Below are 27,008 nucleotides of genomic sequence, written 5' to 3'. Positions count from 1 at the left end.
AGAACAAAACCAACATGTCCTGATGAGATATATTTAGGCAACAGTAGAGTCAGAAATCTCAAAGCTCATACTATAAATATCATTGGTCTTCTGGTACCCAAATGTCTCCTCTCTCACAGAAATGCTGAGAATAACTGACTACACAGAGTTCTACAGACATAGATCTGGCTGTGGTTGTTCATCCTACAAAACTTAAATTAAATTAGACAAATACACATTATTTACTGCCTTGACTGAGCACCAAGCACTGTATTAGGAATTAATGGGAATGCCAACATGAGAAAAACATAGACCCTAACAACAGAAAGTTCACAATCTAAGAAGTAGGGCAGGGGATAGGTGAAAAAAATGATGATGAGAGAAATGCAGAATTAAATAATATAAAACAAGACGAATTGTAGTTGCAAAACAAAAGCACAAGATGATGTAGATTTTCAGTGGAAGGATAGTTCATATATGTTTGGGAAAGTAAGAGAATATATTCTGTATAATAGCTATCCTTTGGAACTTGTTGAAATGTGTTTTATGGTCCTGTCTATGGTCCATATGGTCTGTGCTTATTAATATTCTGTGTGTGCTTGAAAAGAATATGTATACTGCAAATGTTGGGTAAAGCATTCTATATATATATCTCTATTAGATGAAGCTTGTTAACTTTATTTAAATATTGTATAACTTTATATCCTTAGTGCTTTTTTTTTTTTTTTTTGACTACGCTAATGATCAGTTACTGAAAAAGGCATCTGGATATCTTCAAAAATTATGCATTAGTTCATTTGTCATTAAAGTTATGTAAATTTTTGCCTTTAAATATTTTGAATCCTTTTTTTGTTTTGTTTAAATTAAAAATTGTTATATAATTCTCATCTATCACATAACATCTTTGTGAAGTGATTCTCTTTACCTCATAATATTTAAAGTTTAAAAAAATATTTATAATGTTTTATCGGATTTCTTTTGATTAGAATTTCCCTCCTATATCTGTTCTCATTTTGTTACTTTCTACTGTTTAATATCTTTATATTTAAGATAAATGTCTTATAAACATCACCTTTGCACTGATATTTTGGAGAAGGATTGTTATTACTCAAGTCTGAAAATGTTATGTTAAGTGGTACCATTTAGTTCATTTAACGTTATTGAAAATATATATATTTATCAAAAATATATTTATTTATTTACAATATATATTCACACAAACACACATACATGCACAAATATATATGCAAATATGTGTGTGTCTATTTGTACCATATTATTTTTTGCTACTTTTATCACCTTTTCTATACAAACTATACTTTTCTTTTTTACTTCCTTTTGATTTAAGAGTATTTTTTACTTTTTCCATTTTTTCTGTCCACTGTCTTGTAAAATATGTGCTCTACCTTTAATGATTACCTGAGATACCTTAACACTTAAATTTATTGATGTTTATAGTAAATCAGTACTCTTATCCTACTCCCAAACAATAGCAGAAACTTAGAACAATTTAACTCCACTTATGCAACTCATAAATATGCTAATGTTGTCACATATTTTAGTATTATCTTCTTGTTTTAATCTCCACTTATATGTGTAAATCATTATGCATGCATTATTATTAGAGCTTTATACTGTCAAAGTTTATTTACATGTACCCATATATTTAATTATTTCCCTTCATTCATTCTCATACTGCAGACTTTTCATCTAGAATTACTTTTCCTGGTTTAAGGTACAAGCCTCAGAATTTCCTTTGGTGTCAACCTGCTGGTTACAAACTCTGTTAGTTGTCTTGGGTTTTGTTTTTGTTTTTTCTGAAAATGTCTTAACTTTGCCCTTGCTTTTGAAAGATTTAGGGGAGAACAATATTCAAATCAGACATTTCTTTTCTCTTTTTTTAAAATTTTTATTTATTTATTTATATTTATTTTTGGCTGTGTTGGGTCTTTGTTTCTGTGTGAGGGCTTTCTCTAGTTGCGGCAAGCGGGGGCCACTCTTCATCGCGGTGCGCGGGCCTCTCACTATCGCGGCCTCTCTTGTTGCGGAGCACAGGCTCCAGACGCGCAGGCTCAGTAGTTGTGGCTCACGGGCCTAGTTGCCCCGCGGCATGTGGGATCTTCCCCGACCAGGGCTCGAACCTGTGTCCCCTGCATTAGCAGGCAGATTCTCAACCACTGTGCCACCAGGGAAGCCCTTTTCTCTTCAATTATTAAAGCCATCTTCCAATTTTATATGTTGCCTATGGGAGGTCGAACGTCAGTATAATTACCTTTCCTTTGTAAGTGCCTGTATGCCATTTAAGATCTCCTCTATGCCTTTTGCGTTATGCAGCTTTGAAGTGTCTAGGGGAAAATTGATTTTTCTTCATCCTGCTTGGTGTTTGTTAGGCTTCATCACTATGTGAATCTGTGCCTACGATCAATTCAAGACAATTCTATGCCATTACCTCTTTGGATATTTTGTAATCCCTTTCTCTACTAGCCTTCTAAAACTCTAGCTGTAGCTCAAACACTTTGCAATATCTGCCTTGTCTTTTAATGCAGTTTTCAAATATCTTATTATTTATTTTAGGTGCCACATTTATGAATCTCTGTTTAAGTTTAGAGTTGTTGCATTTTAGATAAATTCCTTATATATTCATTTCAGTTCAACAGTGTTCTCTTCAACTTTGTGCAATATGCTATTAAACACATTCATTACATTTTTAATTTTAAATATTGTTGTTGCCAGTTTCCAGAAGTTCTATTTGTTATTTGGAAATGTAATTTTTTTTTCACATCTGTATTTTAAAGCTCTTATTTTATCTCTTTAAACTGTCAAATATTGTCAATTCATAATCTGTGTCTAATTATCTACTATCCAAAATTTTGCAGATCTATGTAAATTGTCTCTGGTATTTCTTCTTTATTATGCCATGTTTCCTTACTTGTTCAGTGCTTCTTGAATGTGAGTGGCTCATTTTCCTTGGAACATTATCTGAGAAATCTTTGAAGCCTGGGATTAAAGGGGTTCTTCCAGAGAGATATACTTTTGACTCTTCCAGTAATCTGGGTTGCACTCATAGTCTGAGACCCCTTTAAACTAATTTTGGGACTATTCAAGTTCTACGAATGTGGCTGGAGACCTGAACGAATCTCAGCTTATAATTACAAATGATCAGGGAAATTTTTTTTTCCTTTGTTTAAGCAGCAAAAATAAAATGTATAAAAAGGAACATGTAAGACATAGTAGAACACCTAATTTCATTTTTTTTTCTCTTCTGGATTATTTCTCATTTTATCTATTTTTATAGCATATAGAATACATTACACATGTGCCCATGCCTGTGTGCATATCTGCCTTTGCAAAAGGTCTGTTCTAAAGATTTTTTTTTCTTTAGTGAAAGGAGTTGTTTCTCAAAGTTTGAAAGTGACTTCTGTGGCAATGGGAAGCTATAGAAAGGCAAAAGGCAAAAAAAAAAAAAAATGTTCATTTAAGTCTTTAATCCATTTGGAGTTTATTTTTGTATATGGTGTTAGGTAGTTGCAGGGCAGGAATAAAGAGGTAGACATAGAGAATGGACTTGAGGACATGGGGTGGGAGGGCGAAGCTGGGGTGAAGTGAGGGGTAGCATCGACATATATACACTACCGAATGTAAAATAGTTAGCTGGTGGGAAGCAGCAGCATAGCACAGGGAGATCATCTGGGTGCTTTGCAATGACCTAGAGGGGTGGGATAGGGAGGATGGGAGGGAGGATCAAGAGGGAGGGTATATGGGGACATGTGTAAGCATATGGCTGATTCACTCTGTTGTGCAACAGAAACTAACACAGTATTGTGAAGCAATTATACTCCAATAAAGATCTATTAAAAAAAATGTTCAGCTTTGTGTTTTAGAAAGACTATTGCTGGTAGTGTAAAAAAATGGTAGTAATGTAGTATGACTGAAGATGTGGAAATAAATTAGGAAGGTCTGACAAGAGCTCATGCAAGATTTGATGCAGGCCTAAATTAAGGCATTAGTGGTGAGAATGGAGTGGAAGGAATTGATGAAAAAAAGTGTGCTTTGAGCAGCCTAGCGTCTCTAGAGGAATTTAACCAATGAAAATATTTGGTCAAAGTGTGTGTGTGTGTGTATGTGCACGTGTGTGTGTGTTTTAATTCCTTCCTTGCCCTGTGCCATGGAGGAATTCAGTGAAAAAATGCTAATAACTAAGAGAGATATTTGATCATACTTAGGTACTCATGACTCTAAAAAAATTCTGTATACTTAATGATACCATTCATATGTCTTAGATATAAACATCCTGTATATTGACATGTCTCTAAGAAAATCAGAGTTTATTACATGTAAGAATTAAATAGTGAAGTGCAAGTAGGGTAGTGAGTTTATGTCTTATGATTGAGATACTTGATATAAGCTACGAAAAAGATTTCCAAAGAGATAGTGCCATTGCATCACTAAAGATTATAGTTTATAATTTGTGAGTGATATATGTGTGTGAATTCATATACATATGTTTATATATATTTAGATTATATTTATATGTATTTAATGTATACATACACATTAAAGCTAAGATTTTCATCTACAGAAAATTCTAACGAGGGAGGCATAAGGTCATACCCTTATCATGGAGGAATGGCCAATTAGAAGAGCCAGCTCACTACTAGATAAGTGTTTAATGATTCTTTAATATATTTTGGAATAAAACACACAGTTCAGAGATGTAGTCCTTGCCCTCAAGAGATTTGTTGGTTACAGAAAGTAAGGTTCATGCCAGCTTCCCAGGCCGACATTCATACTAAATTATTTAATAGGATTTTTATTCTCAGGTGATTACATTTGGGTCATAGAAATTTGGCCATACTCTGCCTTTTCCTCCTTAAAGATTATTCACTATTTGATATGCATGGTATGGGGGACTCATCCCCCACATTCCCTTCAGAGAAGGACTGTTGCCTGCTTATGATGGTGTTGACTACAATCAGTCTCCAGCGGTCGGCATCTTCAGGGTCCTCCTCAGCAACAGAGGGCCCCTACCTGAGGTCACACCGTTCCTGGGGCAGCCCATATCCAGGAATTGAGCTCTGGGGGGTTGCCAAAATCCAGTCATTTCGACTCACTGAGGGACAAGTCTGACAGACCACATGTACTTCAGGGCTCTCCATGTGCTTGGCCAAAGCTTTGTTGGGCTTGCCTCAAAGTTTGACTTTTCCCTTTGCTCAGTTGTTCTGCTGGAGCCTTCCTTCCCCAGGTTTTGATTCTAGATAAATATTCTTCACACCAAATTCTGCTCAGTTTCTGCTTCTAAATATTACAGTCTTCAGCAGTATAAAACTCAGAAGTAGAAAGTGGTTATAAAGTCAGAAAAGAAGTGATTTCTCTTTGACATTTCATTTTCTGTGTCTAATGTTATGGGAAAGTAGATTATTTTCTTAAAGTGTATATTATGCTTTCAGATGATTATTTCTTCAAAGCTACACAACTGAGTATAAGTTCTGTTGGCTTCTGCAGCCCTAGGTGTAAATTTGAAAGTGATATTTTACACCCTATTGCTATTGTTGTAACTTCTTCTCCAATGAATCAGAATAATGGGTGCTGGGTACATCCTCTGTGGCAGTCAAGTTGATTCTGCTGGCACAGGGGGTATTATCTTCTCTGAAGTTCTTGCAAGGACAAGATCAAATGTAGCCAGATCTTCATCTTAAACCACAGATTATGAGTCAACCAGGGTTAGTCCAAGACAAGTATCTGATGTGTGTTTAGTCATATGGTGAGTCAGTGTTCTAATCAGGGGCAGAGTTAATCAGCTGGGGTTTTTTGCTCACCATGTGAAACCTTCAACTACTCTTTCCAGAGGGAATATGCATGCATTCTTTTGGCATATTTGGTTTTGCTTGTACATCATTATGTTTCTCTTCCTACTACCGCAAGACAAAGATATTAATTGAAGTCAAAAATAAAGTTATAACCCCCTGGCAAGCTAAAATTGAGAACAAGTCATGAAAAGGATGTTTTCCTCTGCATTTTGGGAGGTAAGATGGATATTTCATATCTGGGGAAGGAGAGAAACAGGGAGATGAAGTGGTTCACTCCAGATCACAAACCAAGTTGGTGGCAAAGCTTGGACTAGAATCCTGAAGTAGTGGCTAAAATTTAACCACATCATGCTGCATTCCATTAAGACTACTTTGGTTGACTAGTATTGACGTAACCAAAAAGATATCTCTTCAAAATTCAACATTCTACTGATGCTTACTGAGCACCTACTATGTGCCTGGTACTGCTCTAGGCATAGTGCATAGGGCAGTGAATCAGATAGACACGTATTTTGTTGTCAAGGAGTTTACTTTCTGACAAAGATCAATTTTCTTTTCTGTTAAAAGTCACCTCTAACATATCAATAACAAAATAACTGTTTAAACTCACAAGATAATGAAAACAACAGCCTTGGCTACTTTTCTTGTGATTCAATCTAGAGTGACATTTCTTTCCTGGCACTGGTTCCATCAGACTAGGGCAAGGCCTTACTACCAAATATGTTAGCAACCGTCACAGCATGTCTGATTAGCTTTTTTGGGTAACTGCTTAAAAGTGTTGTACCATTCAGTTACAAAGAGAATGTTTTTATAAGTGAGATTTTGAGTTTGAAGAATAGAAATGAACTGGACGTGTTTTTCTAAATTAATGTAACATTTCCATTGTAATATTTAAAAATAATTACTTAGGCCGTTTATTTTTTCTTTGCAGAAAATCCAGCACGTAAGTTGTCAGAGCGGTAGTTGTTCAATTCCCAATTCATAATGAATCGTCAATAGTGTGAAGAGCTCAATTAAGGAGACTCAAGGAATCGTGGACTCCATGGAGTATAGAGTAAAATAGGGTCCTAAAAAGTGATTTGTTGACAGATTTTGGTGTTCTCATTTTATAGCACTTTGTGCATCTCCTTCATATCGCTTAGAACAATTTGAATTAATCAGATTCAGTTACTTCTTTTAAAACATTTTTCTTAATGGAGAAACAGCATGGGTGTAATAGTGATTAACAGCAAGGACTCAGAAGCCAGACTATTCTGTTTCCACCACTAGCCTGGTAGCCTTAGACGCATTACTAAAGTCCTCTGGTCACTTCCTCATGTGTAAATAAGAAGAATAATACCTTACTCATAGAGTTACTATGAGATTTGGATGAGGTATTATTTGTAAAGTGCTTAGACCAGTGCTTGTCATGTTATATCCCTATTTATAAAATAAATAAATTTTTAAAAATTTATTTTCTACTATTAATAGAAAGAGGAAACATAGCTGCCTTAATTACTGTTAGTATTCTTTTCTATAACCGTGGGTGTATGTTGAGTTGTTCAATAAATTATTATTTAATGAAAAGCTGAATGAATGTTTTGAGGCCAAAAATGGTAAAAAGATTTACTCAAGTTCATACATCTTAGTGCTATAGACTTTCCAGTAATCTAACAGGGGTGCTTCCCTGGTGGTCCAGTGGTTGAGACTTTGCCTTCCAATATGGGGGATGAGGGTTCAATCCCTGGTCAGGGAGCTGGGATCCCACATGCTTCACGGCCTAAGGGCCAGGACATAAAACATAAGCAACGTCGTGGCAAATTCAATAAAGACTTTGAAAATGGTCCACGTCAATAATAATAATAATAATATAACAGGGCTAGTGCTACAACTGATTTGGTGTATCTCCCTTGGTGCTACACAAACATCTTTTTACTTGACACTAAGCAGCCCTAAAAATGTAAGAATCAAGTCTCCACCTCACAGATTAGGTAACTGAAATTTAAAGAGGTTAAATAACTTGTCCAAAGTCACAGAAATAGTTTGAGCAGAGCTTAGGATCAGATCCAGGCCATTCTGATGCCAAAGTCCATGTTCCTTCCCTACCACACAGTCTTACATCAAGAAAAAGTGTTTGGTGATATCAAGTAGGACAGACTGAAATTCACAAGGGGAAATTTACAGGAGCAAAAGGGAAACAATATTATGGGATGTACTATATAAGGATTTGTCTTTCAAAAGACATCTCACCTCCTGGGCTCCCTTCTAAACAAACATTGAGCCTGGGGATTTTAGCAATATTCTACATTACATGCTGACATCTTTTACTCATGTCAGTTTATTGTAAAACTAGAGACTAAGTTTGAAGTCACTATAGTTTGGTCTGTACAAAGTATACTTAAGTAGACTGTCTGTACTTTTAAAGTTCAGAATTTTTAAAAATGCATATAAGATCTTTTCTCAATGAGAAATTGAAGAAAGAGCCACTGTAATTTAATTTTGTGCAAATGGAAAAAAAAAAGTCAAAAATCATTACATCCTTAGTCATAAACCATAGTGCATGACCACAATTCATAAGCCATACACTCAGATCTATGAATCTAGAAAATGAAGGAAAATGAGGAGAAGATCTGGGCAATTGTTGGAAATGATGCAAAGCTACCCAAGGAATCTTATGATAGGGAATTCAGTCAGCCTGAAGAATTCAAGCAGCAAAATTTCAGGAAGAATAGAATTGACTTGCATGAGTACATCTTACCTATTCTTCCTGAACTGAGACTTGTGTACTGATTTCATTTTACTGTAACATCTTATAACTGGATTTTTGCAGGGGTATTGAACTGATGTCAATAATAAGTATGATGCAACATAATCATAAAGCACAAGAAAGTTGCTCTTCTTCATAAGACCCAGGACACAGAGACACAGAAGGGTTTTGATAAAGATCAGTATGCCAGCTACGGTGGCCACCTGAGCAACAGTTTCACTCCATTAAATAGCTCTGATCGGGCTTCCCTGGTGGCGCAGTGGTTGAGAATCTGCCTGCCAATGCAGGGGACACGGGTTCGAGTCCTGGTCTGGGAAGATCCCACATGCCACGGAGCAGCTGGGCCCGTGAGCCACAACTACTGAGCCTGCGCGTCTGGAGCCTGTGCACCACAACAAGAGAGGCCGCGATGGTGAGAGGCCCGCGCACCGCGATGAAGAGTGGTCCCCACTTGCCGCAACTAGAGAAAGCCCTCGCACAGAAACGAAGACTCAACACAGTCGTAAATAAATAAATAAATAAATAAAAGAACGTGAATTTCTTTAAAAAAAAAAAAATAGCTCTGATCTACTCCTTATCATTCCATAAAATACCTCCACCAAATAATTCGTGTTTAGTTGATCACACCTAAAGGTCGAATACATTCTCCTCTGTTTAGAAACATCGTTTTTAATTCTTTTTAATCACTCCCTAAAACCGAAAACAAGCCAGAGATGGTACCAAGGGCAAAACCTTAGTTTTTCAGTTTGTCTTATTTACAACTGGATCTACTTCGTGTCTTGTTAATGACTCAATTCGCTTTGTCTGCTTAGCACCCATCTTAAAGTTGCAAATTTACAGCTCACTGACTGTGGTGTCAAAAGACATTTTGTGTTATTGCTGTATGAAATCAACTCTTCACAATAACTGACTGTGAAAGCAAATTTCAAATTTAGTTACAGCAATTAAAGAAATAGTTCTACGTTTTCACAAAGTTCCACCCTCACTTATTCATAAGTACAGTGATAGGTCTTTAAAATAAAAACATCGTTATGTAAAGAAGTGATGGGTGATATAGCAAAGGCCCGAGACTGGGTCTGCTCTAGAGAATAGGAGTTTAGTATCACGTGTTTCACTAATTGTTCCTGAAACACTAATTGGAAAACTGTGAAATTCGACTGAATGTTAGTTCCTTTCAGCCATAAAAATGGGGAGGTTGAACTATTTGACCCTGAAGGACATTTTCCAGGTTTCGCCTTCTATGAAAACAAAGCAACCTCATGAAATATGTGGTTAGAGCTGATAAATGAAAGAGTGACTCCATTTGTGAGTGACCTAGAACTTGTAGTAAAACCAGAGAGAAGATAAACTCAGGGCAGCAAAGGCAAGTGGAAATGGCAGCTCTAATTGAGATATTCTAATTAGGAAACCATTAAGGCCTGATCTTTGTGGAGTTTCTTCTATCCAGACAGCATTTTGTCCGAGTATTTAAAACACTTTTCTCACACCAGTCCTAGGAGGTAGGTGCTGGCCCATGTTACATACGAGGAACTCATTCCTTAACATATCCAATTCATGTTACTGGAAAAGACAGATTTTAAAACAAGGTCTGTCAAGCCTAAAAATAAAATGAGGTGCCTAGAAGTCAGATACTGTCTTCTGAAACAAACAAGCCAAATCAAACAAAAAAACGGACCCTAACTCACAGCAAGACCCTCTTTCACAGTAAGAAGAGCGCATACTTATGTCTTTTGGAAACTCTTCTGAGCAAACAAAAGTACGTGTGAGCTCTCTGGGACTGAATAGTGTGGCCACGGTGGAATTTTGTGGCAATATAAATTACAGAGAAGATGCATAGCTTTTCATCTCGTGCCCTCACCCGCAGATGTCTGTGGGATGAAAGTAGAAGTCGCGGCCAGCCACCCGAGTCCTGCAGTGCTGACACCCTGTAATCGTTTGTTGGATTCCTCACCACCCTCTTCACCCACCAAACCTCCTCTTACGGCTGCTTTATGGTACACATTTCGGTTGAAAAAACTAAGTCACGTTGCAATTAATTTCGCCTTGAGAATTTCACAACATCCTTTGAGATCACAATAACCCCAGGGATATTGTGCAATCAGGGCTGGGGATCTCTTGCTTAAGTTCTAACTTTGTGAAAGAAAAGCGGGTGAAAGTGAGAAAACCCACCTCACTTGAAACAATTGAGTTGGCATTAGTGGAGAATAATAAAATGACTCGTAATCCTGGTAAAAATTTATCTCACCCAAGTAATCATTTTTAGTGTTCATATCTTTTCACAGCATTTTTCCAGGCAATGTACTTTTGCTCACCCTGAAAAAAAAGATCATGCTATTTTGTGTTTCCCCCCCCCCCCCCGCCTCTCTGGGACATGCCTTCTGTACCCTACACTGACTCACCCTTGTTAATTTAAAATAATATAAATAAACAAATACATGACTCAATAAATGTGATGAGTAAAGAGAAAAGGGTGTTTGGCTAGCAACCCAGTCCTACATTTTAATTAAAAAGCACGTCTCACACACCATCAATAAGTTTTCAAGGGACCTTTCATGACCAGTTCTAATCGCAAGCATGTCATTCACTCGTTCATAATAAATTGGCAGATTATGCTAATATCAGAAAGGAAGGCTATCAATTTTATGTGTGCCAGACAAGCTATGCCATCGATTTCAAAATTTATATGCCCTTGGAAGAGGAAGATGGTTAAGAACAGGGTTTCACAAACAGAATAAAATGTTACAGGGGGATAATCAATTAGATATAGTTGACAAATAGGTGGAGAAAAAATTGCAAAAGATTATGCTTTCCTAATGGTCAAACACTCATGTGTTCAGTGTCACGTTATGTCTGTATTAATCCTTCAACAGAAGGATCTGTGATAATAGCAGACATGTCAATTATCAAGATTGGGTAATTGACATTTTATTAAAAATATTTGACTAAAAAAGTCATAATGATTCAATTGATCGGGAGTTAAATTTTCTTAGGTCAAGAGATAAGAAAACAGCATAAAATAGGGTAATATTAATTGCACCAATAAAGTTAATAAAATCACTATGTGATTTTTTGTGTTTTGTTCCCATGTCATCTCCTTTTATGGAAAAAATCATTTAAGTTAGTTCACATTCTTCTATAAATGAGAGTTTGCAAAGGCAATGGGGATTTGGAGGCTTATAGGACAATCCAGGGTAGATTTATGATCAGATAGGGCAATAAGATTATAGTTTAATATGCACAGTTAAGTACATATTATATCCTACAGTTATAGCCAAATCTAGTTGCTTGTCTTTAATTAAAAGATTAGATTTTTATCCTGAAGTCCACTTTCAAAACACATGAAAATCCTTTCATAAAACTGGAAAAATATATTTATGCTACATTACTTATGAGCAGAGCAAAAATCATCAATTTGTCTATGCTTATCAATCTAAAAACAAAAATATATAGCAGACAAAGCAAAGCAAATTAAACATTTAAAACTTACACTTGCATTTAACCATTTTTATCTTATGTAGAGTTAATGCATTCAAGCATGCACACACACACTCACACACATGCACACACAAGCATATCCATAACACCCAAAATATAACAGATAATTAATTACTTCTAGAAATTTCTGGAAGTATTTATTATACTGACATTTATCACATTTGATAAATGTTCGTCTTTTGACATTAACTGCTTATTGCACGAAATTGCCATATAGTTTGTCACCATTCCAGCATGGTGAAAGATAAATTTATTTATTACAAATAGTCTTACTTGGGTAATTTCAAGAATATTAAATGTAATTTGTTCACAGTTGTTAGATCTCATTTAATAGCTGATATGATTTTATATGTTATATGCTATAAAATAACTTCACAGTTAAGTTTTTCTTAATCTTAAGTATACTTTCTAGATAATTTTTAAAATAAGCAAATAATTATGTGCTTTACAGGTAAAAATGATATATATTTTAAAACATTCTAAAATGAGGTCATTTGGAAAGTATTACAATTTTTGTTAGGAAATCTTTTCCTGAACATTTGTAAAACTCAGAGATTAACCAATTTTAGGAATTACAGTGTGTACTCATCTTCTAAGGTATTCTTTCTCACTGTGGTTTTAATCTCCCTACAGTCCCTCAGAAAATTAGTTTCCGATTTGAAGTGATACTTGATTTGCATATACAAACTTACGGAATTCAGTTGATGGTTTCGAACAGGTGACACTCTTCCATCCATTGTCTAATTGATTTTCTCAATTTGCTTTTTTTCATAAGCAAAGCAATAGTTAAAAATAAAAGTCATCAATATGTTCCCTGTAACAGTTGCCAAGTAGATTCTCATTCCCAATAGCCATCCCTTATTGGCTTTGCTCATTTCCTAGTGGGCACATTTTTGACTCTAGATCAAAGGATTTTTTATGGAAGAACCATTCTTAAGTGTTTTACAAAAGCATTTTCCTGTTCAGAGTTGGTTCATCAAAATGCATCCAGCCAACACAACACCCTTTAATGCTCTCTTGTGTTTTGAAGCTTTAAACAACCCCCTTCAGATGCATCTAGACTCTAAAATTAAGCCTGTTTTTCTCTCTTCCTTTTTTTAAACCTCTCAAAGAATAAGTAATATTACTAACTGGCCTAAGGCATGATCTTTTAAAATATATGTGGCATTAACATAATTCTACGGTGCAAAAGTACAAAGAAGACTAAAAGACCAAGGGCAGAGGAGAGCAATCACATTTACTCAGGACTTGAATTATGTTGAACTTTGGTGGAATGAGTCCAAGATGGAATTAAATCCAAATGTTTCCTGCTTTCTTCCATTTTAATAGCTTCATATTTCCTTCATTTCATTTCTTCTACAAGTTTCACATTTAAAATTATCATCTTTGAAAACACTGAATGTATTTATGGCATGTCTGTTTCCTGATCTATATTCCAGTCTATCATATTGTAATAGTTACTAGACAATAAGAGAGATTTCGGATTTATGTGTAATAGAGAAATTTAACTAAGGGAGGAAATATGTCTCATGCCAACTTCAAAATAAATATTCCCTCGTATTCTAAAAGATATGACGATATTTGTAAAGTTATTTTTCCCATTAGATTGCAAAAACAATCAAACAGACCAAGTTCTTGTTATGAAGGCAATGGAAATACAGGATTAAAAAAAAAATAGAACAGAAAGAAATATCAGAATACGATGATAGTTAACGTGTAATCCACATTTCTATGGCTAGGGTCACATTAAGAACTTTACTTATAATAGAGCATTTAAATCTTCCATAATATGATGAGATAGGTACTCTCAGCCCCTGCAGGTTACAGATGTTAAATAACTGGTCTGAGGTCACACAAGTAGCAAGTAATAGAATCAGAATTAAATTTAAGCAATTGGATTCCAAAAATCACATTTCCCCTTTCTCCTTTGAATAATCTCTGTAACTGTTATACCTTGGTGCTGTTGCAAAAGAAGAAGATGAAGGATAAGGGAAGACAAATGTAGAAGGAAGAGGAGAAGGAGGAAAAAGAAGAGGAGAGAAGGAGAGGGAGGGGGAGGAGGAGAAAGGGGAAGAAGTTGGCATGATGGGACATTACCACTATCTATATGTAGCTTCTCACTATTGGAATCAATTCAGACTGGCATTCTCTGATTGGATCACTACTGTTTTGAATACCTAGCTTCCCATCAAGTTTCAGTACAAAGAAGAGAAAAAAGTAGGAAGAGAAGGAGAGGGAAGAGAAGAGGAAGGAGGGGCAGGAGGAAAAGGAGGAAGAGGAGAAGGAGAGAAATGACCGCTCCATTTAAATAACACATCTACCCAAATCATATATTAGCTGGAGGGTGTTTATAGCCTCAGCGCAATTCTTTTACTGCACAGTAGAGACACTCAGTTGGCTCTTCCCTCCCAAATTCAAATGTCAATGTAATGGCTAACTCATGTGAACGGTTTTTGTTTCCTGGGGATGAGCCAGCCAAGCAATAAAATTTAGATGAAAAAAGCTTCATGATGCTTGTTTGTGGTACTTTAGTGCCAACTGCTGTTACAGATGAAATACACGGGGTAGTAAGAGCAAGAAATCAATTGATTGGGTACACTGTTCGCATTCTCTTTCTTTTTGAGAAATAATCTTTTGCCTTGATAAGAGTGCTTTCCTTCACCTTGTCTCATTTTGTCAACCCAACCATTTCTTCTCAAACCTCTCAAGAAGGGAGATGCGACTGTTTATGACTGCAATTAAGATTGTCCCCAGGAAGAGTAACAATTACTTTCATACTTGCCTCATCAGTGAAGGAATTCTTGAGTGCTTTTGGATGATTCCTGACATATGAAGCAAAGGATCTTCCTGCCAAAACTTAAACCCTCATCTAAGGCAGGTAAAACGACAAAAGACCAGGTTTCGTAGAATGAGTCCATATTTTAGACAGCAAAATATCCCTCCTAATCAGGCAGCCGCTGGTTGGGGCATATGTTCAGACTTCAGAAGTGCCATTTTTTTCAGTCTAACTTTATTATAATAATGTGTGTGTTCAACTACTTTATGGAACTACATCCAAGTAAATATGTGGGAAAAAAAATAGAGACTTTCTTTTATATTTCCTTACTTCTGAAGATTACTCACTAAAGATAATATCTTTATTCATTTGTAAAATTATTAAAGAAAAAAAAATTATGCAAATATTAACTGAAGTGTAGGTTTATCTGATGAATAAAATATGTGTTAATCTAGTAGTCTATCCTCAATGTTGGGCAAAGATTTTCATTTCTATAATGCCAATTCCTTTATTGACGTAAGGTTTTCTCGGCTACTAAATTTAATCTATATGGCCTCACCCTTAATCTACTACTTTTGCCATTATCAGGAATATGCAAACCTGTATTTGAATCTTAATCTGTGCTTTGGAATAAAACCATATTTATAACAGACCTTTCAAGACCTATCTTTTTAAAAGATATTTAAATAAGTAAAACGATGTGTTTGTATACCTAATTGAGATATTATATCTTTCATGAGATATATCCAACAGTATTCAAACCTTTGCTAGTGCTAGAAAAATTCAGTCAGTATCACTTCTTTATTGCTGAGCAGTGCCTCTTTGCTATTACATCTTCCCATTTCACAGATTGTGACAAAGCTTTCCTTCAGTTCTGAAGCTATTCAGCTTCAAAGGTCTGGTGGAAATCTCACCACTTCCTGAAATATCCAGGAAATCCTTTTGAGTCTGAGTAACTCTTTCATTGTGAAAAAGGCAGAGGGTGAATGGCACTCAGATTAAGTCTAAGGAGACCTACTGTAACCCATAAGTCTCTTTGGAGGGAGAGGGTGTTATAGATGTTGGCCAGGGATTGTATTGAATCCATCAGCCCTCACATTCTTCTTTCTCTTCTCAAGAAGGATGTTCCAGATGGTATGTATTAATGTGTATGTGCAATACTTTTGGCACAGGATATGGCAAGATAAGAAAATGTGAAGTAAACAGCGATGAAAAAGAAAGTTACCAATGAAACAAAACTGGAAGCATTTAGGTTTCTAAGTAAGAAATTTCAGAGAATTAGATACAAAAAAGTTAACTAATTTATCTATACTACTGTTGCCCAGCTAGAAAATAAAATGAAATATAATAAGACCCAGAGGTCTGTTTTTTATTGTGGAGGTATTCAAAGATTATTATTTTCTAAGATTTAATACATTTAATTTGGTAAACTTTGCAATTATAGATCTCTATTGTTATTGGTCTAACTCATTTTCTGATTCCATTCCATTTTTTAATTTTATTTCTGAAATTTGCATGCAATAATATAGCTCCAGGAATGTTGCGTATGATGAACTGAATTGCCAGGCAATCAATGCAGACCTACATGTCTCTCAAACCTGAGAACAGAGAGACTCATTTTTGGTCATGGACTTTGAAGGTAGCTAACCTTGGTCTTATACTTCCAGGGTAGCTTTTGCTCTGTTGGAAGTCATAGCAGTAGGAACCAAATTCAGTCATCAGAACTTCTGTACATAAATTATTCAATTTCTGAATTTAAACATGATTTGTACCTTCTTCAGTCTCCTGCAAAACTCAAGCTTTCGTTGCTGTTGTCTTTATATTTTCCATCCTTTCCTCTCTCTAAACTTTTATTTAAGCTATTCCTCTTGCTTGAAAATATCATAGTCCAGCTTGTTGGGAGACAATTCTCTATGGGTGTCCTGTGTTTCTACACATCTTAAGAGCAAAGGTTTTGGAATTCCCTGGTGGTCCAGTGGTTAGGACTCTGAGCTTTTGCTGCCAAGGGCCTGGGTTCAATCCCTGGTTGGGGAACTAAGATGCCTGCAAGCCAAGTGGTGCAGCCAAAAAAAAAAAAAAAAAAAAAAAAAAATCAGAGGTTTTAGTTCCAGACAATCCTCAAGGATGGGTGTATAGCATACAGCTTAGGAAGACAGAGAGAATGTCTCCTGGAGCGAGCTCAGGTTTCTTCCATAACATATTCCACTACTCTGCAGACCTCACGTAACTCTCGCTGCAAATAAAAGTTTAAGGAACCAGCAGAAGAAAATTTCCGACACTTTTGCTACTGCTATTGCTCTGGGTAATAAAATGCCTTTTTTCTCTGACTCAGTAGTCTTGTGTTTTCTGCCAGCACTCAAGAAACTGTAGAAGGTGGACTTGTTAGATGGCAAGTAGTATATACTCTGAGACCCTTCACAGTTCTTGATAGTTTCCATTCTTTTTCCTTATAAGAACCTTCCTTTGATCCATTTTGGTGTGCATATTAAATATGATATTTCAGTGTTTCTTAAACCTTCCCTGAAAATAGGGCTTCCCTAGAGTATCTTTTAAATAACAGACTATTGGGCCTCTCTTAGAAAATCTGATTTATAGGTCTGAATTGGGACAAAGGAATCTGTTTGTTTGTTTTTAAACAGTGCTTCAAATAATTATTATCTATGGGAAGATAAAGTATCTAAAATATGCATCACCACTCCAGGTAAATAGTAAACAGTCCAACTCTTGTTGGAATTTTCAAAAAGTTTTCAGTAAATACCAATACTTTTCTCTACCTCACATATGAAAAAGTTGAAAAATTTTAAAAAGGGACCAAAAATCACTTTCATTACTGGTAAAGGTCAGATTGGAGAACATAGTTTTTGTCTATTGCCCAGGTCGGTCTGCCAGTTAAATCCCCAAATTTGATAGATTTTTCCATTTGGTTTCAGGCATAACTGAAGAAGGACAGAGCTTCCCGTGAGGAAAGCTCTCACTCAGGTGAAAATTAAGACATAGAGGACTTTGGAAGTTTTATCATGAGTTTTGACATAGGAAATGAGAGTGATTAAAAATAAAATTAAGTAACAATGAGAATTGTAAAGTATTTGAAGTAAGAAATGGAATAGTCTGATCACAGAGCCAATATATGTCTTTCATTTTGATAAGTATTTAGATTTTAAAATTCCCACTTAAGTCATAATCTTCTGACTCAGAGAGGTTAAGAAATTTGCTAATGATCACATGGTCAATACGTGTTACAGCTAAAATTCAATCTTCCAACTCTAAAGCCCTCCTATATTGTACAATAATACTAAAGAGTTATGAACGGTGGAGGAGGGAGAGTCAGGGAAAATAGGTAGAAAGTTGTTGCAATAATGGAGATAAGAAACCACAGTGCCTATAGTGAGGTTCAGTGAATAGAATAAAAATAAAACAATTTAATTCTACAGGGAATTTGATTTTCATTTTGATTTATTGAGACCTCAGCGTATCCTGGCCTTATGGTATACTCTGGAGTAAAAATCCAATAAAACCTACATCTTGGATTGAAATGTTTTATAATTTAGTGAGGGACACAAGCCAATATGAGGCTACAATAAACTTAGTCACTGTCATCTCAGAATTGCATGTTACATGTACAATGGAGACTCCTAAGAGTAATCAATTATTCAGAAATGGAGAGAAGAAAGGGAAATCAGAAGAAGTTCTTCCAGAAGTAGTTTCAGAAACTAGTGAGACACTCAATGCACAGATCCTTTTCTAACACAGAAGTGATATCTTTCAAACTTTAATATATATGTAAATATACCAAAACAGAAATGGAGAAAAAATAAAATTATGTTTATATAAACCACCAAAAACATCTCCTAAACCAGTGATATTTATCATTAACATTTGGTATGGGTTTTACCAATCTATTTTTCTATGCGATATGTAACTTGGGTGAGATTCACTAAGGAGAAATATCATAGTCCTACCTGTGGGTTCTTTTTTGTGGTTAGATGACACACTCTCCTAGCAGTGGACCATGGTAAACTGAATAAACCTTCTCAGGGTCTTTGAGTTTTCCACAAGCCATCAGTCATTATCAGAAGGGTAATATCCCTAGGACTTTCCATTCATTAATTCATTTAGTCAACCAGCACTGAGCCCTGCCAATGTCCAGGTGCTGAGTTGGCTGTTCAGAGAATAGGACTCAATTCTAATAAGGGATAATCCAGTAAAGTAAGGGATAATCAGTCTAGTGAGGGATAAGCCAGTAATTCTAGTATCTGGACATGTACATTACGGGAGATATTAGAGTTCTAACCAAGGGATCAATAGAAAGCTTACCAAGATTTCAAACTTGCCAGAACTGAATGTTTAAAAATAGAAAAAGTGTGTGATTACACTCTCCTAACAACACAGTCTATTATGTGTATTGTCCCTCTTTTTAGTATGATCTTTCCCTCACTCTTCTTATGACTAACTTCTCATTCAAGTCTCAGCACTAATGCTTCTTCCTTCTCAGAAAAGTTATTATCCTGCTCAAAGAAGCACTTGTTAACCAAATAAATCACTCTATCATGTCATTCTATTTATTTCCTTTAGAAGATCAATCATAATCTAAATTCATTTATTTGTTTCATTATTTATTACTTGCCAGCATCATTTAAACATAACTTATCAAGGCAAACACCTTATTTATCTTCTTCACAGCTATATGCTCAGCACTTAGAACTTCACACTTAATAGTCACTTAATACATAATTTACTGAATAAACTAGGCATAGTTTCAATGTTTGTACCAAAGTGCAAGATGGTAGTTATGTCACTTAAGATTTATTCAGCTGAAAAAATTGAAACCCAAAAGCCAAGTAGCTTAAATAGTTACAAAACTGCATTACCTTACAACAAGAACTTCAGAGGTAAGAAGGCATCAGAATACACTTGCCAGCTCACTGACATCACTAAGAAGTCAGGTTCATTTCATCTTTCAGTTTGGTCCTACTGAGAAGATTGGCTCTTCCACAAGCCAGCTCATCTTGTGTTTGTAAGATGCTGTAGCAATTTCAGATTATCTTATCTGCACATGAAAATATATAGAGAAAGAAATGGGGTTGTCTCTTACTCTGTGATTCCTATAATCCACGAACAAACTCTTCTGGACAATACTTGGAAAGCTTCCCCACAGAGGCCATTGTTCAAAATTCTGGAGTATATCCACAAATAAACAAATCACAGGGGAAACAGGATCATGATGATTAGTTCACTCCAATGTTTTTCAAACTGTTTGACAGTGACCCTGAAAATAGGTTTTTACATCAAGGCTCAGTACATAGGTATACATAACTGCTTAAAAAAACTTTTATGAAATTTTCTTACCCTTACCCTAATCTATATGAAACACTCTGGTATTTCCTTTTCTGTAACATTTTAACAGGATAATGTGTCCCACTAATTTGATTTATTTTCTACAAGTGTTTGGAACCCACAGTGGATTGGTCTTAGACCAATCAGGGTCTGCTTTTAAAGCTAGGCTCTGAATGAAATGAAGGAAGAGTAGATGCCCAAACTAAATAGTGATTAGGGGGAAAGAGAAAAATAGCCTTGACTTAGGCAAAGAGCATCTACTAAATGTTTACTGAGTTATTTTCAGTATGTATATTACATATATATAAAATATATATATTTTTTCAATATATATATGAGTTATATTAAATATATATTCATTGGAATTTTCATATTACATTGTTATGAGCATTGTAGGGCACAGTTAATATTAACTGCAAGAAAGACTCTAAAACATATAGCTACCGAAGACAATCTGTCAACAATCAAATTAGTTCCTAGAGCCATAGCAAAAGAAAAAGTATGTAAAGACTTGTGTGGTTCATTTTTGTTTGTGTGTTTATTTGTTTAGAAAAGGTCTCTTGCAAATGATGGAAAGTACAATTTAAATACCAGGCCAGTCTAAAGTACCAAGTAAGTGGAACCTTCTCAATTTCTTTGGAGGTTATCATAAACCATCCCAACATTCCCAAGACTTCTCTGAAGTCCTTCCAGTTGGCTCTCTTGCTGAGAATGAAGTGCCTGCCCTACATTGGTGTTCGCTGTCCAAGGTATTCACGTCAGAATGTTAGAGAATAGCCACCTCCCCACAAACTCGAGTCTCATAGGCTGAACTAAGAAGTCGCTGCCTTCTACACTCTCTCAATCTCCTCTTGACTTTTACTTCTTGAATATATCTCTATTTTCTTCTAATGGTATTTTTAAAAATCTCATTATTTCTAAACTAATAGTAGACATTTTAATTCAATTACAGTATTATCTCATCTATCTGCCATGGCATAGAATCAATGTGTGTTACACAATTGGATTTTCCAGATAACTGAATGTGACTACTTCAAGCTCCAACATTTTATTTAATTTTATTCATTTCTATGAAACACATCCTAAGCTGTATCATAGAACAACCTGTCCTAATATAATGTACTGAGGATCTAAATTTTTGCTGATGATTCAAGATGATTATTAGGGAGAGAATTCATTTTTCCGTACTGTAATCATAAAGAGAGGACCTTAGATGTGACAGGCCTAAAAGGGGGAAAAAAGACAACTAAAAGAAGAGGATGAATGCAGCACCCGGTACAAAAAAGTGTGGCTCCAAGAGGTAGAGAATAGAAGGAAGGACAAAGAAGCTACAGAGGGAAATTTAGAGGTCTGGCACTGTCACCAAAGAGAGCTAGGATTTCTAATTTCATTTTTTAAAGACTTTTTATAACTGCTTTATTGATATACAATTCATCCATGTAAAGTGTACAATGCAATGGTTTTTAGTATATATACAGAGTTGTGCAGCCATCACCACAATCAATTTTATTTTATTTATTTGTTTGTTTGTTTATCTTTTGGCCATGCCCTGCAGCTTGTGGGATCTTAATTTCTTGACCAGGGATCAAACCCCAGCCACGGCAGTGAATGCACCGACTCCTAACCACTGGACCACTGGACCGCCAGGGAACTCCCAGGGATTTCTATTATAATTTCCAGCACTCGAATTGTTCTCAGTTTTCAGCAAATCAAATATGTACATCTATCTATATACATGTGTGTAATGTGTAACGTGTGAAATATTCTAGCAGAGTGTGTATATATATATATATATATATATATATATATATATATATATATATGGCATATTTAAATTAATGATAATGTCCTAGAGCCAATGACAGATTTGGAATTCAAATAAGTGTCCTGTATCCAAACCTACTTTCTGTGACCTTATATGATCCCTTTGAATCAAGCCTAAGAATAGTGTGGACACCACGGAGAACACCCTCTCTGTCCACGTGATGACTGGGGCAGGGAAAAGCCAGGTACACCTTGCGAGGAATGAGGCTCTGCCCGAGGCAGTCAGGGTTACTCAGTAGGATGACTTTTGCTCTTCCTCCACTCGCTTTCCTCCCTGGCCATGTCTCTGTCATCACTCTGCAGTGCACAGAGCTGCTATGCTCACGGAGCAGCCCACTGGCCTTAATACTTGAAGTCACAGCTGCATTGTAGGATCTTGCATGATCAACCTAACACTTCCTAAAGCATTATTTTTTCTCTCTATCTTTCAGATAAGGTTAACAGAAGGCATCCTGCCACCTTCTGCTTTTGAGGGAAGTAAACCTTGATGAGCTGTGTAACAATCTCTATCAGATCTCAAGAAACCAATGTGCCAGACTGTCAGAGATGGGCTACCCAACTTTCCAGAAAAGTAAAATGGATTTATTCTAGGAAAGCCAGCCCTAGGGGGAAAAGGGGACATTGCATTCTTTCTTCTAACAAGACAAGGGGTAAATGTAAAACTCAAGTTGCTGGTGCTACAGAATGAGGGTGCTAGACAGTGGTAAATATAGATAGATACTAAAATAGTTCATATTCAGGATAACATTAAATAATATAAAATATGAACAGAAAAAGACAAAATATAAGATTCATAAGTCCATTGTGCCAAAGCTCCATCACACTGTATGAAGGAGAGCATAGACTCTTTCACACATTTTCAGGGAAAGAATTGCAAATCCTCAAATTATAAAATGTTTCCACATCATAATGTGTCTAGTATAATAATGTATCATGTATACTTGAAAAAAAGTTGGGCTGAGAGCAGAAAACATGAATTTTAATCCTGGCTTTGCCACTAGTGAGCTACTGGCTTTGGCAAATCATTTATCTTTCTTAGTCCTTTGGGATCTTTGCTACAAAATGGAAAAGGAGAATTCTCACTAGATGGCCCAAAAGGTCCTTTCCAGCTCTGAAATTATTTGATTGATATGTAATCCATCCAAGCTCACCACTCTGCAAATATAAATGAGGTCATATTTACGCTTACACTGGGATCACATACATTCACCAGTCCCTCACCACAGATTTGCAAGCCCTCAGCACCTCTATCATTCTCTCCAAGGTCAGCCCCAGTTGTTTCTGGTTAAGATGGTAGTGCAAACACTGGTAAAGCTCTATTCTGATCCCCTCAAGTCTCTCTTACTTCTCTTAGCTACTGTGCCCGCTCACCAAGTGCCAGGAGACCCTGAGGCAATGGCTGACTTGACAAACAAATGAGGAGATCTCAGAGCCCAGCTCCTCTGCCTTGAGGCAGCACAAAGTGTCAGTTACTAGGGCAATCCGTGAGAGTCATCTCCTGACATCTCATCCTTGCCTGCCCTGCTTCTCCCACTCCCTGGTGTGTTTCACATATGCTTAGGAGAAATCCCCCACTTGCTCTTCTGAACTGGCCTTCTTATGGACGTCCACTGCCTGCCATCTACTTGAGGGTTGTGCTCTGCCAGGATGTGGCTGGAGGTGATCTCATTGTGCTCACTGCTCCCCTGCCAGGAATGCTGTCTCCCAGGGCATCCCCAAGTGCAAATATGCAAGATACCAAGGAGCCCTGTCTCTTCTTCAGTCCTCTCTGCACCAGCTGACTCATGGCGCATTCTTGTCAGAGGTAAGGAAACGTGTTTCTCTCCAACTGTGTTGCACTTTGTACCGACACCTCAGAGCTGAGTTGCTGGGTGCCCTTCCTTTCATAAAGCTTATTGTGCAAACAGGATCTTCCTCTTTACTGTGATTCTTTTAGTCGTCAAGTTTAGTTACTGACATGCAGAAGGTTAAAAAAACACACACACGCATCATCCTGGTTTCTCCATTTCCCCATCATTTCTCTGTGTTAAGTTTTACAAATAGATTCTTAGAGAACCGCTGGCATCGTGATCAACCTAAATTCATGTTGCTGACATCTCGAATCATATTCTGGGTATAGACAGATCAGAACTCCAAATCCAGCACCTCATGATCTCTCTAGGTCTCTCTTAGCTCCAAGCCATTCAACTTCATAAAGTTGGTCCTACCAAAACAAAGGAGTGGCACAATTCTTTCATTTGTAAAAGTTACTTTTAAAAAAATCCACTAATAGAAAATGATTAGTAACTAATTGGTTTTCATAGGTTTTAACTAAAATTCCCATCCAGGTGTTTATTTCCCTTTTTATTATCTTCTTCAAGAATCTTAAAGTAATAATAGTGGTTAATTTTCATATCGTTTACTTGATAAGCACCAACAATTGTGTCATTTAATCACCCTAGGAGAAAGGAGACAAATTAATCTGGTAGTGAAATCATACCAATAGTCCTATTTGTTCTGGGCGTCCTCAGGTCAACTTGGTAACAGTGGAAGATGTTCAGGGCAGTGGAGCAAAACTAGATTAGGGATAACATAATTAACATGCAACATGCACAGAAGACATGACTTAAATCACCATAGTTGTCCCTCCTTTTAAATAGGTCACCTTACATAAGGATAAAAGAATGATCATATTCGCTTCTTGCTTTTATGTACAATATATCCATCATATAAAATTAACTTCCTTATTTAAGTGAATACCATCTTATCAATTGTTTCCGCTCATCCATCGTTTTGTCTTCCTGCATCTAAGATAATCACACGCGTCTGTCAGAGTTTATCAACTAGGCAGTGGAATAGAAAACAAAATTTATATTTCTGGTACTCGCATTAACTCCTGGGAGAACTTGATTAGCCACTTCATCAGCAAGAACCGATCACATTTTTTTATGCTCTATCCTGCATGGGACTAGTTTGGGGTACCCGGATAAAAGAAGGTTTCCAAGAAAGACATGGTCCTGTTTGAATCAAGTTTATAATGTAAGAAAGCAACGCGGAGACAGACAGAACAAGCATTGTTCAAACATGCTCTGAAAAACACATTTTTCATCTGGCTTTTATAAAATTTCCCTTTGGTAATAACTTTTAAGGAAGACTTTTAAGGAGGTGAAAAAAAATTGGCAAGAACAAGATTAAATCAAAATGTCCCAAATAATATGATCAAAGTAACTTTAGAGAAGTAGTTCTTCAACTTTTGAGGGTTCATCAATTCCAGAAAAACATGTGGGTGTGTAAGCACTGAAATTTTGTGGAAAATGTTAAAGAATTCAAAACTTTTGAAGCTCCTTTTTGTACCCCAAGTTAATTGCCTCAAGTTTAGGGTTTTCCAGAAACAGTTTATGATATGTCCAATCTTGCTAAAATAGAAAAATATTTACCCAGATTATGATCTCCCCTTTTGCTTCCCTTTTTTCTCTACCTCTCTGTCTCCCTACAAACATTTCCTCTGTCTCCCTCTGTCTCTCTGTTTCTCTCTCAGTCTCTTTCTCTCTGTGTGTGTCTCTCTGCTCCCCACCTTTCTGGTCTTCCGAGAGTCAGTTCAAAATACGAAACCACCCATATTCTCCGACACTTCACATGAGCTTTGAGGGGGAAAACAAGATACAAACAGGAACTTCGCAAAGCTTTTTCTTTCTCCTCTCTCTCCTGACGATGCTGGACTTAGTGGGATCCCCAGCTCTAATCCATGTCATATCATCCTCCCTCTTTGCCTACCCTAGGGGCCACACCCACCTGGGATAATGGGAATCGCTCTGAGATATAATCGCATTTGATCTTGGCCTTTAAACATTGCTGAATATGTGAGCACCCTCCATGGGGCAGGGGTGGGGGGCGTGTCTCATCTAAGTGTTTTGAACTATGCTCCTGTATCCCTGTATTATTTAGAGTAATGCTAGCTGCTGCAACAACAAAAACTAGAAGCTCCAACATTTTCGTGACTTAACCCATTAAAAGTGCATTTCATGTCTGGGACAGATGTTCTATTCATGACAATCGAGAACAAATGCTCCTGTCCTCTGAGAGAGAGTCAGCACTCTTCTTCCTATTCTTTTGGGGATCCAGCCTAGCAGGTACAGAGAGATGGTAGAGATGGCACTTCAGTGTCCATTCCAAGGCCTGGAAGTGCCCCTCATCACTCCCACACCTGTCTCAGTGGGAGAACTAGTCACATGGCCCTACCTAGGTGAGAAGGGTGGAGGTGAGGCTGGACGATGTGGTCCCTGGCTTGACAGCTGCTTCCGGCTACAGCCCTGCACTGGAGAAGGTGGTCATGGATCTTGCTCGGCCACCAGCTTTCTCTGCCTTTGCACCTTTGGATAAGCAGGGCATTTCTTACCCCGCCTTGCTTGAGAATCACTGATGCACACCTTTCAGGTGTGTATTAGTCATTTGTCACTGTGAAGAAAAATTTCCCGAAACTTAGCAGCTTAAAACAGCAAACACTTCCTGTCTCAGTTTCTGGGTGTGGCTTCACTGGATGCCTGTGTAAATGTCAGCAGGGGCTGCAGGGAGGGTCCACTCCAAGCCTGCTCTCTGCTATTGGCAGTTGGTGATAGAGGTCAGCTCCGTACCACCTGTTCCTCTCCACAGAGCAGCTCAAGGCTCGGCAGCTGCTTCCTCCATAACAAGGCAGCAAGGGAGTGAGAAAGGGAGCTGAGGACAGATGCCACAGTCTTTTTGTGGCCTAACCTTGGTAGTTTCAGCCCTGCACTTTGGTTGTGTTTGATTCACTTGGAGCAAGTCCCAAGTCCAGCCCCTGTTCAAGGGGGGGGGGGGAGAAATACACAAGGGTGTGAGCATCAGGGGGCAGGGGTCGCCAGGAGCCAGCCATCTTCACAGGTCTAAACAGAGAAAGGGAGGTGAGACCAGGTGTGTTTCTTTCTTGTCTCTTTATCATAGTCTCTAGTGTTTAAAAATATGGAAACAAATGTCTCTGTGCTTGCTTTGGTAACTGGAATGTAAGAAGATGGCTGTACATCGAATTTCTATTCCAAAACAGAGCAGTAAA

This window comes from Eschrichtius robustus, chromosome 5, assembly GCF_028021215.1.
Source record: "Eschrichtius robustus isolate mEscRob2 chromosome 5, mEscRob2.pri, whole genome shotgun sequence".
Lineage (NCBI taxonomy): Eukaryota > Metazoa > Chordata > Mammalia > Artiodactyla > Eschrichtiidae > Eschrichtius > Eschrichtius robustus.
This window is presented reverse-complemented; position numbering follows the sequence as displayed.